Consider the following 18178-nt stretch of genomic DNA (forward strand, 5'->3'; position numbering starts at 1 on the left):
TGTCAGTAGTGGGACAAATCTAGCCTTAGATTAAAAGCTGCTCTGATACTCTGTAACAAGACTTAAGAACAAGTCTTCAAAGGATCAAATTGTTTCCAAGTAATTTAACTGCGTTCCAGAACAGAGTTTAGGAATATTTATAGAAATAAAAAGAGGGGATCCCTGGGTGGCTCAGTGGTTTGGCGCCTGCCTTTGGCCCAGGGCATGATCCTGGGGTCCCGGGATCGAGTCCCACGTCAGGCTCCTGGCATGGAGCCTGCTTCTCCCTCTGCCTGTATCCCTGCCTCTCTCTCTCTCTCTCTATGTCTATGTCTATCATGAATAAATAAATAAAATCTAAAAAAAAAAATCCTGGTTTTAAAAAAAAGAAATAAAAAGAAAGCTATACAATACTGAACAAGTAAAAGTCACAATATTTAGTATCCAATTAAAAAATACATAGAATTAAAAAAAATAAAAAATACATAGAATTCAAAGAAGCAGGAAAATATGGCTCATAATGAGGAGAAAAGTTAATCAATGGAAACATACAGAAATGGCAGAGGTGAAAACCTTAGGAGACAGGGATATTAAAAGTTACTAAAACTATATTCCATATGTTCAAAGAGGTAGAGGAAAGGTTGAATATTTTAAGGAGAGCCACAGAGTATATGAAGAAAGACTCAAAATTCTAGAGGTGAAAACAAAAATGTATGAGATGAGTCACTAGATGAGACTAAAACTAAATAAGATATTACAGGAACAAAGATTAGTGAACCTGAAGATACAGCAATAGAAACTATCCAAAATGAAACACAGAGAGAGACTAAAGAAAAATGAACAAAACATAATGAGTTGTGGAACAACTTAAAATCACCTAATATATGTGTAATTGAAGTTCCTGTAAAAGAGGCAGGGATGGGATAGCATAAAATATGTATGAAGAGATATTGATTGAGAAGTTTCAAAATTTGATGAAAACTGTCACTACACCGATGTAGGAAGCTCAATAATCTCTGAGTACAAGATATGTGAAGAAAACAATACCAATGCATATCTTAATCAAATTGCTTAAAATAAAGAGGAAATCTTAAAATTAGAACAAAAAAGAGACACATTATATTCAAAGGAACAAAAATAAGAATCACAACAGATTCTTTTTCATAGAAACAATGTAAGCCAGAAGACTGACACATCTTTAAAGTATTAAAGAAAAAAAGCAATCAACTTAAAATTTTATACCTAGCAAAAACATATTTCAAAAACCAAAGACAAAATATTTTTCTGAGACATACAAAACCTGAAGGAATTAATCACTAATAGATTTATGCTACAAGAAATGTTAAAGGAAACCTATATACAGAAAGAAAATGATGGGATGTTGATTAAGTGTTCAACTCTTGATTTTGACTCAGGTCATATTCTCAGGGTTGTGAGATTGAGCCCACATCAGGCTCTGTGCTGGGTGTGGAGCCTGCTTAGGATTCTCTCTCCTTCTCCCTCTATCCCTCCCACTACCGCCTCCCTTTCTAAAAAAATGAGAAAAACCAAAAAAAGAAAGGAAGGAAGGATGGAAGGAAGGAAGGAAGGGAATGAGACTCTATGGAAATCTGGATCTATATAAAGGAACAAAAACTACCAGGAATACTAAAAATGTGAATAAATATAAAATAATATTTTCTCATATTTAGTCTCTTTTGAGATTAATGACTGTTTAAAGCAAAAATGATAACAATGTTTGCTTGAATATATAATACATACATAAGTGAAATGAATGAAAAAAAAATAACATAAAGGCCAAGACAGGGAAAATGGAAGTATACTGTTGTAAGTTTCTTTTTCTTTTAAAGATTTATTTTATATATTTTAGATTTATTTTATTTATTTATTTTTAAAAATTATTTTATTTGTTTGAGAGAAAGGCAGAGGGATAGGTAAAGAGAGAATCTCAAGCAGATTCCCCACTGAGTGCAGAGTCAATGTGAGGTTTGATCTCAAGATCCTGAGATCATGACCTGAGTTGAAACTGAGAGCTGGATGCTTAACTGACTGAGCCTCCTAGGTAGGTGCCCCATAAGTTAGTTTCCTTCTTTCTTTCTTTCTTTCTTTCTTTCTTTCTTTCTTTCTTCCTTCCTTCCTTCCTTCCTTCCTTCCTTCCTTCCTTCCTTCCTTCCTTCTTTGTTTCTTCCTTTCTTCTTTGTTTCTTTCTTTCTTTTAACGTATTTTTTAAATTTTTATTTATTTATGTCACACACACAGAGAGAGAGAGAGGCAGAGACATAGGCAGAGGGAGAAGCAGGCTCCATGCACTGGGAGCCCAACGTGGGATTCGATCCCAGGTCTCCAGGATTGCGCCCTGGGCCAAAGGCAGGCACTAAACCGCTGCGCCACCCAGGGATCCCTCTTTCTTTCTTTCTTTCTTTCTTTCTTTCTTTCTTTCTTTCTTTCTTTCTTTCTTTCTTTCTTTCTTTTTCCTTCCTTCCTTCCTTCCTTCCTTCCTTCCTTCCTTCCTTCCTTCCTGCCTTTTCAAGGAGATAGAAGTTTATTGAATACACTGCAATGGAGCAGTGGGCATGAGAGCAAAGGAGAGACTGTCATGAGGCAGTGGAGGCAGGTAATAGCTAAGGGGGGTTGAGGAGGTATGGGAATGTGTGGGATTTTCATTTTTTGGTACTTGTTCCTGGTTGTAAGTAGCCCATTAGTCATTTAGGCCTTAGGATATTTTGAGGTGGGTCACCTAATGAGCCTGTTTGCATTCAGCCCAGTGGTCACTGTGGGCACTTTAACCTTACTTGGGTTTCCATTGCTCAAGCCTCTTTTCTAAAAACAGCCTCTACATTCCCCCATGACAGATGGATAATGACAAATCTTTAGCATTTGGGCAGAGGTCTCATCTTCAGCAGTTGCTTCATGCTGGACAGTGGTGGGGGTGAGGAGGGGCTGGCCCTACATAAACTTGTCAGTCCATCAGGGGTTCTATGCAGTTGAAGATCAGAGCATGGTATTATATTAATGTTCTGATAATAGATGATTTTTTAAAGATTTATTTATTAATTCATGAGACACACACACACAGAGAGAGAGAGAGAGAGAGAGAGAGGCAGAGACACAGGCAGAGGGAGAAGCAGGCTTCCCACAGGGAGCCCGATGCAGGGGACTCAGTCCTGGATCCTGTGAGCTGAAGGCAGATGCTCAACCACTGAGCAACCCAGGCATTCCTGATAATAGATTATTTGAGTGAAATTCTTGGGGGCCAGGTCCATAGGATTTAGGGGAAGGGGTCATCCAATGGTATGGATTAGAATCCTTGTTGAACCAACCTTCATACATGGAATTGTTGGATTCACTCAGATGTGGAGGAATGTATTTTTGCCTGGATCCATGGGAACAAAGGAAACAAAAGAAGTGAAGTGAAGTGGCTGAGAGCCAGCCAGCATCAGGAAAGGGTCCCATCTGAGTATGTCACATGTGTGTGACATACTTGCCCTGGAAAAGCTTCTGCTGCCCATTGTGCCCCAAGTTTGGAGTGGAGACCTCAGAAGGACAAAGTGGGAGAGGAGAGGTAAAAGGTTCTTGCCCCTCATAGGCATGGGCAGTCCAATCTGTTCACCCTCAGACCTTTAGATCACACCAGGAAGCCACCCTGGCCAGAGATCTTTGGTTGTCTGAGGACTTCTAGAGTTAGACCATGGAAGGCCCAAAAAAGAGAAAGGAAAGGGAAGGAAGGATTCTTTCAAAGGGCAAGAGGGGAGATCTCTTCCTTTCAGGCAGGGACAGTCTGTGTGGTTCCTCCTGAGGCTTCAGATCCTCACCCAGGAGTAAACTTGACTGGAGGTTGTCAGTTCCCCAAGGAGTACTAGAGTGGGTCTACAGAGGGAAAGTCCGGAGAAATTCCTGGAGAATCTGGGGAAAGTCTTGAGCTGGCAGAGGTTACCATAAGATCCACCAAATGTGGGGCATTGGCAATGGAAGAATTCACCCAAGGGAGAACAAAGGAGATAGAAGTTTATTGAATATACTGCAAGGGAGCAGCAGGCAGGACATAGGAGAGACTGTCTGCTTATACGGTTCTTATATATACATGAGAGGGTTTTAATTTTATTTTACAGTGGACTCTAGTAATTAAAGATGTATGCTATAGACTCTAAAGTGACCACAAAAGACTGCAACAAGATAAAAAGGTATAACTATTAAGCCACAAAAGGAGATTTAGTGAAATCATATATTAAATATATCTAAAAGAAGGTAAAAACAAAGAGGAAAAAAGAGAATGAAGAATGAATGGGACAATTATAAAACAAAGAGCAAGCTGGTAGATTAAAAACTCTACCATATCATAATCACAGTAAATATAAATAGACTAAATACTCCAATTAAAAGGTAGAGATGATAAGATTGGATTTAAAAAAAAAGTAAGAATCAACTGTATCTTGCCTATAAGGAATTCACTTTAAATATAAAAATGTATAGAGAATATTATAATAAACATACTATACCCACCATTTAGTTTAAGAAACAAAAAGTCATAAATACAAAGTAGATATCATTCCAAAATTATTGCTTTACCATTCCTATGCATTTCTTTGTGTTTATTTTGACTGCATATACATATGCAGTGTGTGTGCATATGGTTTTAAACTTTATATAAATGATATCAAACTGAATGCATTCTGCAACTTGCTTTTATCACTCAACTTTGTTAGTTAAGATTTATCCTTGTTAATCAGTGAAGGTGATTCAAAACTGTGATTCAAAAACTGTGATCTTCGACCAGCAGCATCAGCATTACTTGGGAAATGCAAATTCTTGAGCCCTACCATTGACCTCCTGAATCAGAAACTTTGGAGGTGAGTCTTGGTACTTTGTCTTAACAAGTCCTCTGGGTGATTGTAATGAATGTTAAAGCTTGAGATCCAGCACTCTATTTTTTTCACTGCTATATAGTATTTCATTGTGTGAATATACTACAGATTTTAAAGAATCTATTGTCCTGCAGGTAGATATTTTGAGTATTTCCAGTTTTGCCTATTACAATGCTACAATGTAAATTCTTGCATATGCTCTGTGGTGTACATTTGTAAGAGTTTCTCTAGGGTGGGAAGTATATGAATAAAATTGCTGGGTTGCATGCTATGCATATCTTCAACTTTACTAGCACTAGCCAAATTGCTCTCTAAAGTGGTGTTCTGTTTTACAGGAACAACTACTACTATTACCGCTGCTAGTACTAGCAAATACTCATGAAACATGAACCACATGCCAGACATTGTCCTGCTTTTCTCTCTCTCTCTCTCTCTCTCTCTCTCTTTTTTTAGATTTTATTTATTTATTCAAGAAACAGAGAGAGAGGCAGAGACACAGGCAGAGGGAGAAGCAGGCAGAGGGAGAAGCAGGCTCCATGCAGGAAGCCTGATGCGGACCCGATCCCAGGTCTCTAGGATCACGCCCTGGGCCGAAGGTGGCACCAAACCACTAAGCCCCCCCCCGGGCTGCCCTGTTCTGCTTTTCTTAACTCATTAGTTGTCACACTAGTCCTCTTGAATTAGGAGCTATTATATTATTATCATCATCTCAATTTTACAAATGGCACCAAGATGTTAACAAGCTTGCTCAAAGTCAGATTAAGCCAAAGAGGCAGGGGATCCCTGGGTGGTGCAGCGGTTTAGCGCCTGCCTTTGGCCCAGGGCGCGATCCTGGAGACCCGGGATTGAATCCCACATTGGGCTCCCGGTGCATGGAGCCTGCTTCTCCCTCTCCCTCTGCCTATGTCTCTGCCTCTCTCTCTCTCACTGTGTGTCTATCATAAATAAATAAAAGTTAAAAAAATAAAAAGCCTAAGAGGCAGAGTCAAGTCTTGAGATCATACAAAATGGCTCTGGGATCTGTGGTTTCAGCCACACTGCTACACTGCTCTCCTACTAGTGGTATATGAAGGTTCTTGTTGGTCTACATGATCATTATGCTTGGTGTTTACCATCTCTAAATTTGTTTTGCCAATCTGATGGGTATGAAATGGTAATTCACTGTGGTTTAGATGCATTTTTCTTTTGTTTTTTTTTTTAAGATTTTATTTATTTATTCACGAGAGACACACACACACACACACACAGAGGCAGAGACATAGGCAGAGGGAGAAGCAGGCTCCATGCAGGGAGCCCTATGCGGGACTCAATCCCAGGACTCCAGGATCACACCCTGGGCCAAAGGCAGGCTCTAAACCGCTGAGCCACCCAGGCGTCCCCAAGATGCATTTTCCTTTGATTACTAGTACAGCCAAGGCACCTTTTCACATGTGTGGTTGGCATTCAGTTTTCCCTTCTATAAATTGCCTGTTGTAGAAAACATCTTCAAAGGTGATCCTTAGGTTCTTCCATAACATTTTCTATTTCATAAAAAAATTATAATGAGGGAGGTATAAAATGTTAGAGAATGTTGGTAAGCAATGACTGAATTTTCAAACCCTTAGCAAGGGCAGTTCCCTCTTACCTTTGTATAGCTATGATTCATTCTCCAACCCACTGCAATCTGATTTGTGCTTCTGCTAACTCTGTTTCTAAGTGGAGCAGTTCAGTGTAAATCAACACTTTGTATATGTCAAGGCCCAGAGAACTCCATTTAGAATTATGAATACAATAAACCTGGGGTTTGCAACAACTGGGGAATTTTTATCATACCCAGTAAGAGTGTGCCCATGGGAAGTCTGCATTTCTAGTGGAAAATATCCTAAAATAGATTTTATGTGGATTGGGTATGAGGCAGTAGTAACAGCCAAACAGTTCATCAAGGATTGCTTATAGTCTTTCAATAAAAAATTACAGTTTTCTGTGTATAAAATACTGTACTGGACCCAAGTTTCAGCAGTAAACAAGACCCATAGGTTTCCTTGTTTTATGGAATTTTTTTAAATTTTTTTATTTATTTATGATAGCCACACACACACACACACACACACACACACACACAGAGGCAGAGACATAGGCAGAGGGAGAAGCAGGCTCCATGCACCAGGAGCCCGACGTGGGATTCGATCCCGGGTCTCCAGGATCGCGCCCTGGGCCAAAGGCAGGCGCTAAACCTCTGCGCCACCCAGGGATCCCTGTTTTATGGAACTTTTAATTCTTACAGAGACATTCTGAAATTAAACCATGAGTTGCACAATTAGTTGTTTAATTACTGTTGGGATATTGTCTGAAAGGGACCTGCAGCATGCTAAAGAAACTACATAATAAGGAGCCCAGACCTGGTCTAGAGGGTATGGGGAGGTGTGGTGGGCAGCCTCTGAGACAGCTCCTGTCTGGGAGCACCTGGCTGGCTCAGTCGGTTAAGGGTCTGCCTTTGGCTCAGGTGGGGATCCCAGGGTCCTGGGATTAAGCCCCATGTCCAGCTTCCTGCTCAGCAGAGTGCCTGCTTCTCCAGCTCTCCTCCTGCCTCACCTCTGCTCACGCTCTCTCTCAAAGACGGCTCATGTCATTTCAGGCTGCCACACACTAGTGGCTTAAACAACAGAAATACAGTTCTGGAGGCTGGGAAGTCCAAGATCAAGGCGTCATCCGATTTGGTTTTTGGTGAGAGTCTTCCTCCTGACTTGTAGATGGCTGCCTTCTCACTGTGTCCTCAAAGGGCAGAGAGAGAGAGAGAGAGAGAGAGAGAGAGAGAGAGATAAAGGTTGGGTGGGAAAAAGGTAGGGGAATCTCTCTGGTGTCTCTTCTTATAAGGACATGAATCCTGTCAGATTTGTGCCCTACCCTTATCATCTCATTTAATAGGCCCTATCTCCAAATATAGTCCCAATGAGATTTAGAGCTTCAACATGTGACCTAGGGATTGGAATGGGGCACACAATTCAGTCTATAATAACCCCTGATGTTCTCTGCCTCATGGTATTCATGCCTTTGTGTAATTCCCTTGTTTGAGCATAAGCTGTACCTAGTAACTAACAAATAGAACATGGAAAAAGTGATGAAATACTACTTCCAAGATTAGTTTATAAAAGGACTGTGGCTTCTGTTAAAAATGTTATCTCTCTCTCGCTGACTGTTGGCTAGAAGCCTCTATCAGTTCCCTGCCATGAGAACCTCTCCATACCTCACGATATGGCATCTGACTTCCTTTAGAACAAGCAAGTAATCAAAGTCCTCAATCCAACAGCCCGTGAATAACTGAATCTTGCTGTCAGCAACATGAGTGAGCTTGGAAGCAAATCTTTTCCCAAAGGCACCTTCAAATGAGATTGCAGCCTCTACCTACAGCTTGACAGCAACTTCATGAGAGACCTTGAGGCAGAGGCATCCAGCTGAGCCATGCCTGGATTCCTGATCTACAAAAGTTGTGAGATAATAAATGTTTGTTTTGGGGGGATACATTTTTATGTAGCAATAGATAACTAACACAAAAGACTTTACTGAGGGATTGACCCTTAGGCTGGAACATGAAGGATGATGGGGGTTACTAGATGACTGAGTCAGAAGGGAGGAGAAGTGGTCCAGAGGGTAAAGAATAGCTTGAGTGTAGTGCACCAGAGAGGGTGGCATGAGACAGAGCTGGTGAACTGGGAAAATGCTTTGGGAAATGCAGGAACAGAGCAAGAGGAGTGGCCATTAATCAGGTAACAACAGAGCATTTTCCTAGTTGCTTAGATGGATCCATAGGATGATAGGATGGTATAGTGGAAAGCACTATGATGGGAGCCAAGATTCAGGGTGAACTCTGTGATCTCAAGCAATCACTTGGTCATTCTGGTCCTCAGTTTTCTCACCCACAATATGGAATCTGAATTCTTTACAAGTCTCAGTCAAGAGTTATTAGTTCCATGAAACTATATGAGGAAAACTATAAGAGACTTCTGAAAGAAACAAAAGTAGGCCTGATCCAATAGAAAGACATTAGATATTATTGGATAAGAGGACTCAATTTCATAAAGATGATAGTACTCCATAAGTTAACTTACACATTTAGTGGAATACAAGTAAATCAACATCAGAGTTTTGAGCTAGGTAAATTGATTATGAAGTTCATATGGAAGAGCAGACAAATGAAAATATCCAGAAATAGCCTAAAAAAATAGAAGCAACAAAGGGGAAAGCTAACCCTAACAGATATTTCTAAAGCATGTCCTAAAACTTCTACAATTAAAGTTGTGGTATTGGTGTATGAACAGACAAATGGAATGGGGTAGGAAATCGAGAAAGAGACCCAAAAACATATGGAAATTTAGTAGATGATAAAGGTGATATTTCACATCAGTGGAGAATATATGGACTGTATCTTAAATGATGCTAACACAGCTACAGAAAAAGACAAAATTGGATCCATTCCATATAAGGAATTGGACTCTACTGCAATCTCAACATAGGCTTCTGAAGCCCCCGTGAAAAGCTCTGAGGCTAGGATGGCCCTTTAGAGTTGTCACAAGTTGGCGAAGAGGTTGAGTATACTCCACACCACCCAAATTATCAGGAGTCTAAATGCAAATAATAAAAGCATAAAAATAGGACAAGAAAATATAGATGAATTTGTTTATTGAGAATAGAGAAAAACTTCCCTAGGCTCAAAATCTAGAGGCAAAAAGATTTATAAATTTGCATTTAAAAATTTTCCATGGGAAAAATATCACAAATGAAGTAAAAAAATGACACTTAGGAAAAATATTTGTAATATATATATCACAAAGGATTCATAATGTAATATATACATGGGTCCTAAAAATGGAAAAAATATAATATAGATAATTGGGCAAATATGTGAATGCCTGTTCCTCAGAAAAAGATATGGTCCTTAAACATTTTAATATATGTTCGTTCAGTCTTGCTTATAATAAGATAAATGCAAACTACAGCTGTATTAAAACCTGTCAGGTTGGTAAAAATCCAAAATAGGACAATCTGCTCCATTGACATGACTGTGGGGAAGGAGGTGTTCTCATTCATAGCTGGTGTACATACAAAATGATAAAACTTCTATGGAAAGGGATTAAGCAACATTTAGCCAAACTATATTTGCATTTATCCTCTGGCCCAGTAATCCTATTCTCCCAAGGAAACACCTGCAAAAAAAAAAAAAAAAAACGTTATGCCTAAGGTTATTAACTGCAGGATTCTTCACAACAGCAAAAGAATGGAAACAATTACAGAGCCTCTCAATAGGGGACTGATTGAATAAACAATGGGATAGCCACATAATGAGGATTATGCAGCTATAAAAAAAATGAGGAAGATCTCTGTATACTTACAGGGAACTTCTTCAAGATATATTATTAAATGACAAAAACCAAGTGAATAGTGTGTATAGCATGCCAACTTTGATTAAGTAGTAATATAATGTGTTAAGTATATATAGGTGAATGTGTATTTACATATATATATTTTTTAAAGATTTGTTTATTTATTTGAGAGAGAGGGAAAGCACATGTGGTCAAGGGATGGCCAGAGGGCAGAGGGAGATGAGAGATAGAGATAGAGAGAGAGAGAAAATCTCAAGCAGACTCCCCATAGAGCACGGAGCCTGATGAGAGACTCAGTCTTACGACTCTGAGATCATGACCTGAGCCCATATCAAGAGTTAAATGACTCTTAACTGACTGAGCCACCCCGGTGCCCCTATATTTACTTACATTTTTAAAAGAACAATGAAAAGATAAAGTAAGACTTTTTTTTTGAAGACTTTATTTGAAAGAGAGAGAGATTATGAGAGGCAGGGGGAAAAGCAGACTCCTTGCCGAGCAGGGAGCCACATGAGAAACTCAATTCCAGGACCCTGAGATCATGACCTGAGCTGAAGGCAGATGCTTAATCAACTGTGTCACCCAAGCACTCTAATAAAAGTGAAGCAATTAAAATGGTTGGCTAGAGGAAAGGAGGTAACAGAAAGGTTAGAGATAGAAACTGGATTTCTCTCAAAGTATTGAATTTTATATTTTAATTTATTAAACATTCTTAACAACTAAAAATTTAAGTGAAATCTACTTTTAGTTAAATAAAATTTTACTTTATTATTTTTTAAGATAATATCTATTTTTTATTTCAATAAAACTTAAGGCATTTTGGGATGCCTGGGTGGCTCAGCAGTTGATCCTGGTCCAGGGATCGAGTCCCTCGTTGGGCTCTCAGCAAGAGGTCTGCTTCTCCCTCTGTCTTTGTCTCTGCCTCTCTCTCTCTCTGTCTCTCATGAATAAGTAAATATAATTTTTAAAAAATCAAGGCCTTTTATTTAAAAGTCTTCAGTAACTTTAAGACAATATCTAATCAAAAAGAAAAAAGTAATGCCTAAATATAGAAAACAAGTGGACAGAACTATATGTCAAATTGGTGGCATACAGTGAATCCTGTAATGTGCCTGCCAGATAGCCTTCAGAAACGAGGGATGTAATCCACCAGTCACTGGAAGTGAGAGAGTGTGAGAGAGATCTCAGGTGTCAGCCTTTTCTCAGAAGCACTCTGGTGGAAGAGAACTGCCTGTTTAAGGCCTCACTCCCTTCCTGTGATCACCTTAGCCAGTGCCTGGTTGATACAGGGTTTACAAGGCACAGCTCCCTTACCCCAATCTTGGGACAACTCTGAAGGGCCATCCCAACTTCAGAACTTCCCAGAGGGTCTGCACAGTCCTTTCTTGAGACTGCACTACAGTCTAACTTCTCTCTCTGACCTGTTTCCTTAACTTTCTTTCTAGGTTTTGATCCTAAGAGCAATCTGTAATTAATTTCCTGCATGCCAAACTCCATCTCAGAATATGCTTCCCGAGGAGCCTAATAATGACAGTTGGTGCTAGGAATGCCAGGAGTGGTTCAAGAAGCAGTCACGAAGATGAGATTTTTGGTGTTGGATCACCTGTTGCCAGGCTAGCAGAGAGGTTATATCATCCCTGGTGGTGGAAAGAGTGTAAGTAGTCCCTGACACAACTGCAATGCAATTGTTAAAACTTCCACTATTAGCAAACTGTATATTTTAGTGGGAGGAAACATTCTTATGGGTGCAATGTTTCAGGTGTCAGAAATATACAGAAGAAATATGGGTGGGTTGTTGCTCAGCTCATTTGATGCCATCTAATGAAATACAGAGTAATTAATTGTTTATTTTAAAAAAGCATAAAAGCCAAAGGATTTCCTAGGTAACCAATACAGAAATTCTCATCTTCTGCAACTAGAGGGTAGGAAAAATTGAGGACCAGTTGCAGGACTTAATCATAAGAGTAGCAGAATCTATCAGGAAGTCTGCTATGCCAAGGACAGGGTGCTAGTTGGGAAAGAGTGGGAACTTGACATATGGGATGAGGACATTTAGGTTCATGCACCACAAAATATTTAATTCCCAAAGACCACTGAACCCTTTTAGCCAAAGAAGTGGCCCTTTCCTCCCTTAGGCTAGTGCTCCTTCCTTGCTGTAGGAAAACATGAACCCTTTCAGGATCAGCCCTATCTTCCCGGGTCAAGCCTTACCAGTAGGCTCATAAGTAGAATTAAGTCACTAAATAACCTGGCTGGGGATATGATAGAGCCTGATAATTCAGGCAAAGGACTACATATACCCCCAAGGAGCTCAGGATCTGAGAAAAATCCACATGATGACAGAGTAAAAGGTGATACGGGAGAGCTTGGTTCTGGTCTCACAGAATCGAAGAATGAATCTCGTGGACACAGGAGAGTGAGTAAAGCAATAGAAGTGTTACTAAGCAAAGATACAGAGAAAACTCTCAGAAGTGAGAGGGTCCCTAGAGGGTTGTCACTGAGGGCTTTTTGGAGATGGTACCCAGAATCACTAATAAATTCAATATTGGCTCTCCTGTGTCTTATGTCAGCATCCCCTACCATCAATCTGGGCTCCCTGATTGCAGTGAGGATGTCAGGATGGTCCCACTGCCCTCATACACACAACAGAGGCTAGATGACATAACTTAATCATCAGAGACCAGGTAGATACAATTATCATAATGACCAGCAGGGTCAGAGTAGAAGGAAGGGATCTGTAAGAGTTCTAGAAATGCTTAGTCTTCAGCCCATGCATAGATTGAGCTGATGCTGCAAAGCCCAAGGCCCCAGCAGAAATCACATTGTTAGCATAGGCTGTTGGAGCATGGCCCAAGGGCTCCAGGTAAACAAAGACAGGCAGTTCATTTCAAGGGCTGAGAAGTTACCTACCAGAAGCTTAGGGGAAAAGGCCAACTATTTTTTGGACAAGAAAGTTCATTTTTCTCCCCAGCACTTTTCATCCACAGGCACCTCTCTTCTTCTGTCATACTGATTTCAGACCAAGCTGGCAGGGCGGGGGGGGGGGGGGGGGGGGGGGAGGGTTCTGAGCATTGCTGGACCGAGAAAATCACTCAGCTGTGCAGGTTGGGGTGACTTGGAATTTATAGTCTTTAACCTCATTCACCTCTTGAATGGCCCTCCCAAGTCTTCCTCCCTCAGTTTAAGCTTACTGAGTCCAAGGTCATGAAGCTTGGTTTTCTTCAGCCATAAATTTCACAGGAATGAAACATCCTCTGCATTCAAGCCACTGCTACTTTTTTCACTTCAAAATTAGAAGACCAAGTGAAGTTCCTCCTATTCGAGGCCATCACTCCATAGATACTTTAGTCCTTTACCCTCCGTTTGCCTTTAGCATCTTACTACTTCAGTCATCTCTTTATTCTTACTCTCCTCTTTCTATAAGTTCCTTGCTGTCACACTATAGACACACTCAGGCTTCTGTGATCCTCTCCCTGCCACAACATCTCCCTTGATACTTTGTATTCCTTTGACTTCTGAGCAATTTCTTCCCTCTACATTCTATTGGAATTTCTCAAAAGAATAGCAGATATTTACTGCCACTACTTCCTTTCCAATTACAGTTGTTAAATCAATTACCCTGATGTTATGTCTGGCAAATGCCAAACCTATCTTACGTTAAAAATAAAAGTATTTGCTGCAATTAGAGAGTTTTCCTTAAAAGTTTTTTATTCTACCTTCTTCAAAGCTAGAATATTCTATTCCTAGGGGTCTACTTCATGATCTCCTTCATTCACTCCTCGGTCCATTACAATCTTGATTTTGCCTACCACCCTTCACTAAAATAGATCTCATAAAGTTTTCCCCTTATGCCAAAGTCCATTGTCATTTTTTTTTCAAGTCTTTTTTGAAACGATTTCTTTGGCTTCTATATTGCTTCATTCACCTGGGTCTGTTCATTCTCTCCCTATCTTGCTCTGCATTCTCCTTAACCTAACTATCCCCACTGCTTGCCCTCAGCACTCTGTTCTTGGATGACTCCATCCTCTTTGAAGGTTTTTGATAACATTTATATGCCATGACTTCCATATTTATATTTATATTCCAGTGTTGTCTATTGAGCTTTATTTTTTTAAAGATTTACTTGAGAGACAGAGAGAGAGAGAGGGAGAGGGAGGGAGGGAGAGAAAGTGAGGGCACCTGTACTAGTAAGGGAGGAGCAGAGGGAGAGGGAGAAGGAGCATCTCAAGCAGACTCCACAGTGAGCAGGGAAACAGGTGGGGCCGTTTGAGCTTTAAAGTAAAATGTATGTTGGCTGGAGGCACCCTGATATTTCTGCCTCTGCTTGTCTAGGACTGAAGACATCATCCTGATTCTAACCCTGCTTTTCTTCAAAATCTCTCTGAATTAGAAGACCCCTAGCTACCTGGTCACCCAAGATAGACACCTGGGAGTCACTCTTGGCTTCTCTGTGTGCCTGTTTTCTTGTCTTTCTCCAAACTGTTCTTCACCCTGCTGTCTGACCTCTTCTAGCCCCTTTAACTACGTCTCTCACCTCTCCCAACCACATATTCTTGGCCTCTTTCAATTGACTTATGCAATTATTTTGCTATTTATTTTGTGGCTCCATACCTTTTTACAAATTTCTTTTTGGAATGCCTTTCCCACTTCTTTGCCTATTGAATTTCTATTTGTCCTTTGGTTTTGGATTTTCATTCTGCCATCCTCTATCATATTATTTATTATTCTGATCTTTGGGTCATCTGTTAAGTATGCTTTCTAGGGCTATAGTTAAGTCACTGACACAAAGAAGTTGAAATGGAGAGAGTGAAAATACTAGAGTATCCTGCTAGAAACCTGCCTCCAGGTTTACATTTATCCTCTCATTAATAATATTTATACGCAGTTGTTCATCCACAAGTGAAACACCTAACTGTAAATTTATCCTTCCCAAACTTCATGTATGTATCTCAAAGAATAGCATGTTTCTAAAATAAAGCCATATTATATTTCCCCCCTTCCATAGTATGGGACATTGATGTTACAAGTAACAGAAATCTGGGATCCCTGGGTGGCGCAGTGGTTTAGCGCCTGCCTTTGGCCCAGGGCGTGATCCTGGAGACCGGGTATCGAATCCCACATCGGGCTCCCGGTGCATGGAGCCTGCTTCTCCCTCTGCCTGTGTCTCTGCCTCTCTCTCTCTCTGTGTGACTATCATAAATTAAAAAAAAAAAAAAACAAAAAAAACCCCAAGTAACAGAAATCCAATCCTTTTTTGGGGGGGATTATTTAGAAAATAGTAATTTATTGTAGTAATTGAAAAAGGAGAATACAAATTAGCTTCAGGCATGTCTACCTCCAGGGTTCAAGCAACCAGCATCAGATTTCGATCTCTTATTCAGTTCCTGGCTTTTCCATTGTTCTGTCAACTCTATCCATGGCAAGATGGCTAGTCCCAACTCAGGCTGTCCTCTTGTCTTTAACCCCTGCTGAAAAAAAGAATGCCTATTACTTACAGCTCTGCCGGAAACTCAGGATTAGCTTCATTCCACTGATTTGTGTTCTATGTTTTTTTTTTTTTTTTTTCCCTGACTCGATTGTTATAACCAGGAGTGAAGAAAACACTGTGTGGCCAGGACTTGATCTGGAGTGGGATCTGCACCCCAAACTACATGGACTGAGAATGTACCACAGGGGTTCCATCCTAGAAAACTGGGTCTTATAATCAGAAGAGGAAGGATGAGCAGGCAAAAACAATGGATGTTCAGTATCACCTCTTCTACTTCTCAACTGTGGAGTGATATACAGAAACAGTTATTTAGTCATACACCAGGAGTGGCATTAGTATCTAATTACTGCCAAGGGGATCTTAATGTAGATTATTTTGAAATCAAATTATAATTTTGGACCGGCATCCTCTAATATTTAATTTGTTTATAGCTAACCAGTGCCAATTTTGTGATGATTTAAACCAGCCTGACCTATGTTCAAATTCTGGTTTAGCCCTTCTCTAGCTGTGTGGTTTTAGGTAGGTGACTCAACTTTGCTGAGTATCAGTTTCAGAATAGTAATACCACCTTCAAAGAGTGGTATGGGAATTAGTGATTATTTATTTTTATTCATTTTTTAAGATTTTATTTTATTTTTTTATTCATAAGACACACACACACACACACACACACACACACACACACAGGCAGAGACATAGGCAGAGGGAAAGGCAGATTCACGGTGGGAGCTCGATGCAGGACTCTACCCCAAGACCCCAGGATCATGACCTGGGCCAAAGGCAGACACTCAACCACTGAGCCACCCAGGAGCCCCAGCAATGACTTACATGAATGACTTAGTGTGGCACTCAGTATGTAACAGGCCAGCAATCAATGAAATACTATGATTAATGTAGCACATTATGTTACCTTGGAATAACTTTCAACTAGTCTATCTTGTTATTTCATCAGAAATTAACATTGTAAAAAAAAAGAAATTAACATTGTGTAAAGAACATGATTCCTCTGTGTCTCTCTCATGAATAAGTAAATAAAATCTAAAAAAAAAAAAAAAAAAAAAAAAAAGAACAGGATTCCTAGTCTATGAACTGTGGAATTCAAGAAATATAATAATTAAAATAATTTCTATTCAGAGGCCCCATTCTCTTAGGGTAGAAAAAATTAATTTCAATCAATTTGGAAACCTCCTCCTCCACCATAATTTTCTGGAGCTGACCTAATTTCTGCAGGGCTTGAATACTGCTTAACTCCTCTTCTCCTTAAGCCTTTTGTACACCAGGACTTCACTGTCTTATTTGGGTTCTTTATTAGAACCCACAGGTTGTTGCTAAGATCTGTCTCTTGCACATCAATTTGGGCCCTTCAGATCCACTGGCTCTTTTCAAAACTCTCATGCCAAACTTGTGGGGCAGGGGATGGGATGTAGAGAGGATCTTAGAAATCTTTCTGCTGTATCTAGGCCACCCTTAGGCCAGAATTCTCCTTCATAAGACTGTTTCAAACCTAGCCTGCCTAAATAAATCACGCAGTTGTTTCTGACAGGAGTTAAGCAGAGAACAAGGCCCTTTGCTTTTAGGTTTCTCAGACCTACTTCGAGTCTTCCCATCCTTTCTAGAATTCAGAGAACTAAAAATAATCTTTAAGAATTCTATTTGACTTTCGGTATTGAAATCCACTTAAGACTTTGCATAAAGAGTAGTATTTGGGAATTCTTCACACCCAGTGAAGATTAATTAAAAACAGATTCATGGGGATCCCTGGGTGGCTTAGCGGTTTAGCGCCTGCCTTTGGCCCAGAGCGCCATCCTGGAGTCCCGTGTTGGGCTCCCAGCGTGGAGCCTGCTTCTCCCTCCTCCTGTGTCTCTGCCTCTCTCTCTCTCTCTCTATCTATCATAAATAAATAAAGAAAGAAATAAATCTTAAAGTCATCTTCCATCCAGATGTTAAAAAGAAACCAACCAGACTATGAAAAATACACACTTATAACGTATCAGAAGTGAAATACCTAAAATGTCTTACTCCTCCAACAGCTTCAGTAGGAAATGAATGGTTGGCAGAGCAAATGTGCTATATATTGTCTGCAGGAGTGAGCTAGCAGATGACAGAACTTTTAGACAATTGTTCCTACCTATAATGTCAAACTCTAATATTTCGACTATTACAACTACTTTGAATAAGCGAAATTTAACAATTACAGTTAAATTTTTTTTCCAAACTTATTCTTTATTCCAGAACTTCAGATCTATCCTAGAGATATTTTGCTTGGTTCTTAGGCCGAATATTTATTTTAAAACTAGACTCTCCAGTCTTCAGCTCAAATTCTGAGCTCTTCTAAAATATTACCTCCTCCTTAACGATGTCCTTGTAGAAACAGTAAAGAAACGAATGTTTTCCTTCCCTAGCTGTCTTCACTCCGTGATTAATTGGACATTTATGTAGTTTCTGTGCAAGCGTGGCTCTTCTCTGCTGGCTTTTTTTTTTTTTTTTTTTTT

The sequence above is a fragment of the Canis lupus genome, chromosome 7 (assembly GCF_011100685.1).
Source record: "Canis lupus familiaris isolate Mischka breed German Shepherd chromosome 7, alternate assembly UU_Cfam_GSD_1.0, whole genome shotgun sequence".
NCBI lineage: Eukaryota > Metazoa > Chordata > Mammalia > Carnivora > Canidae > Canis > Canis lupus.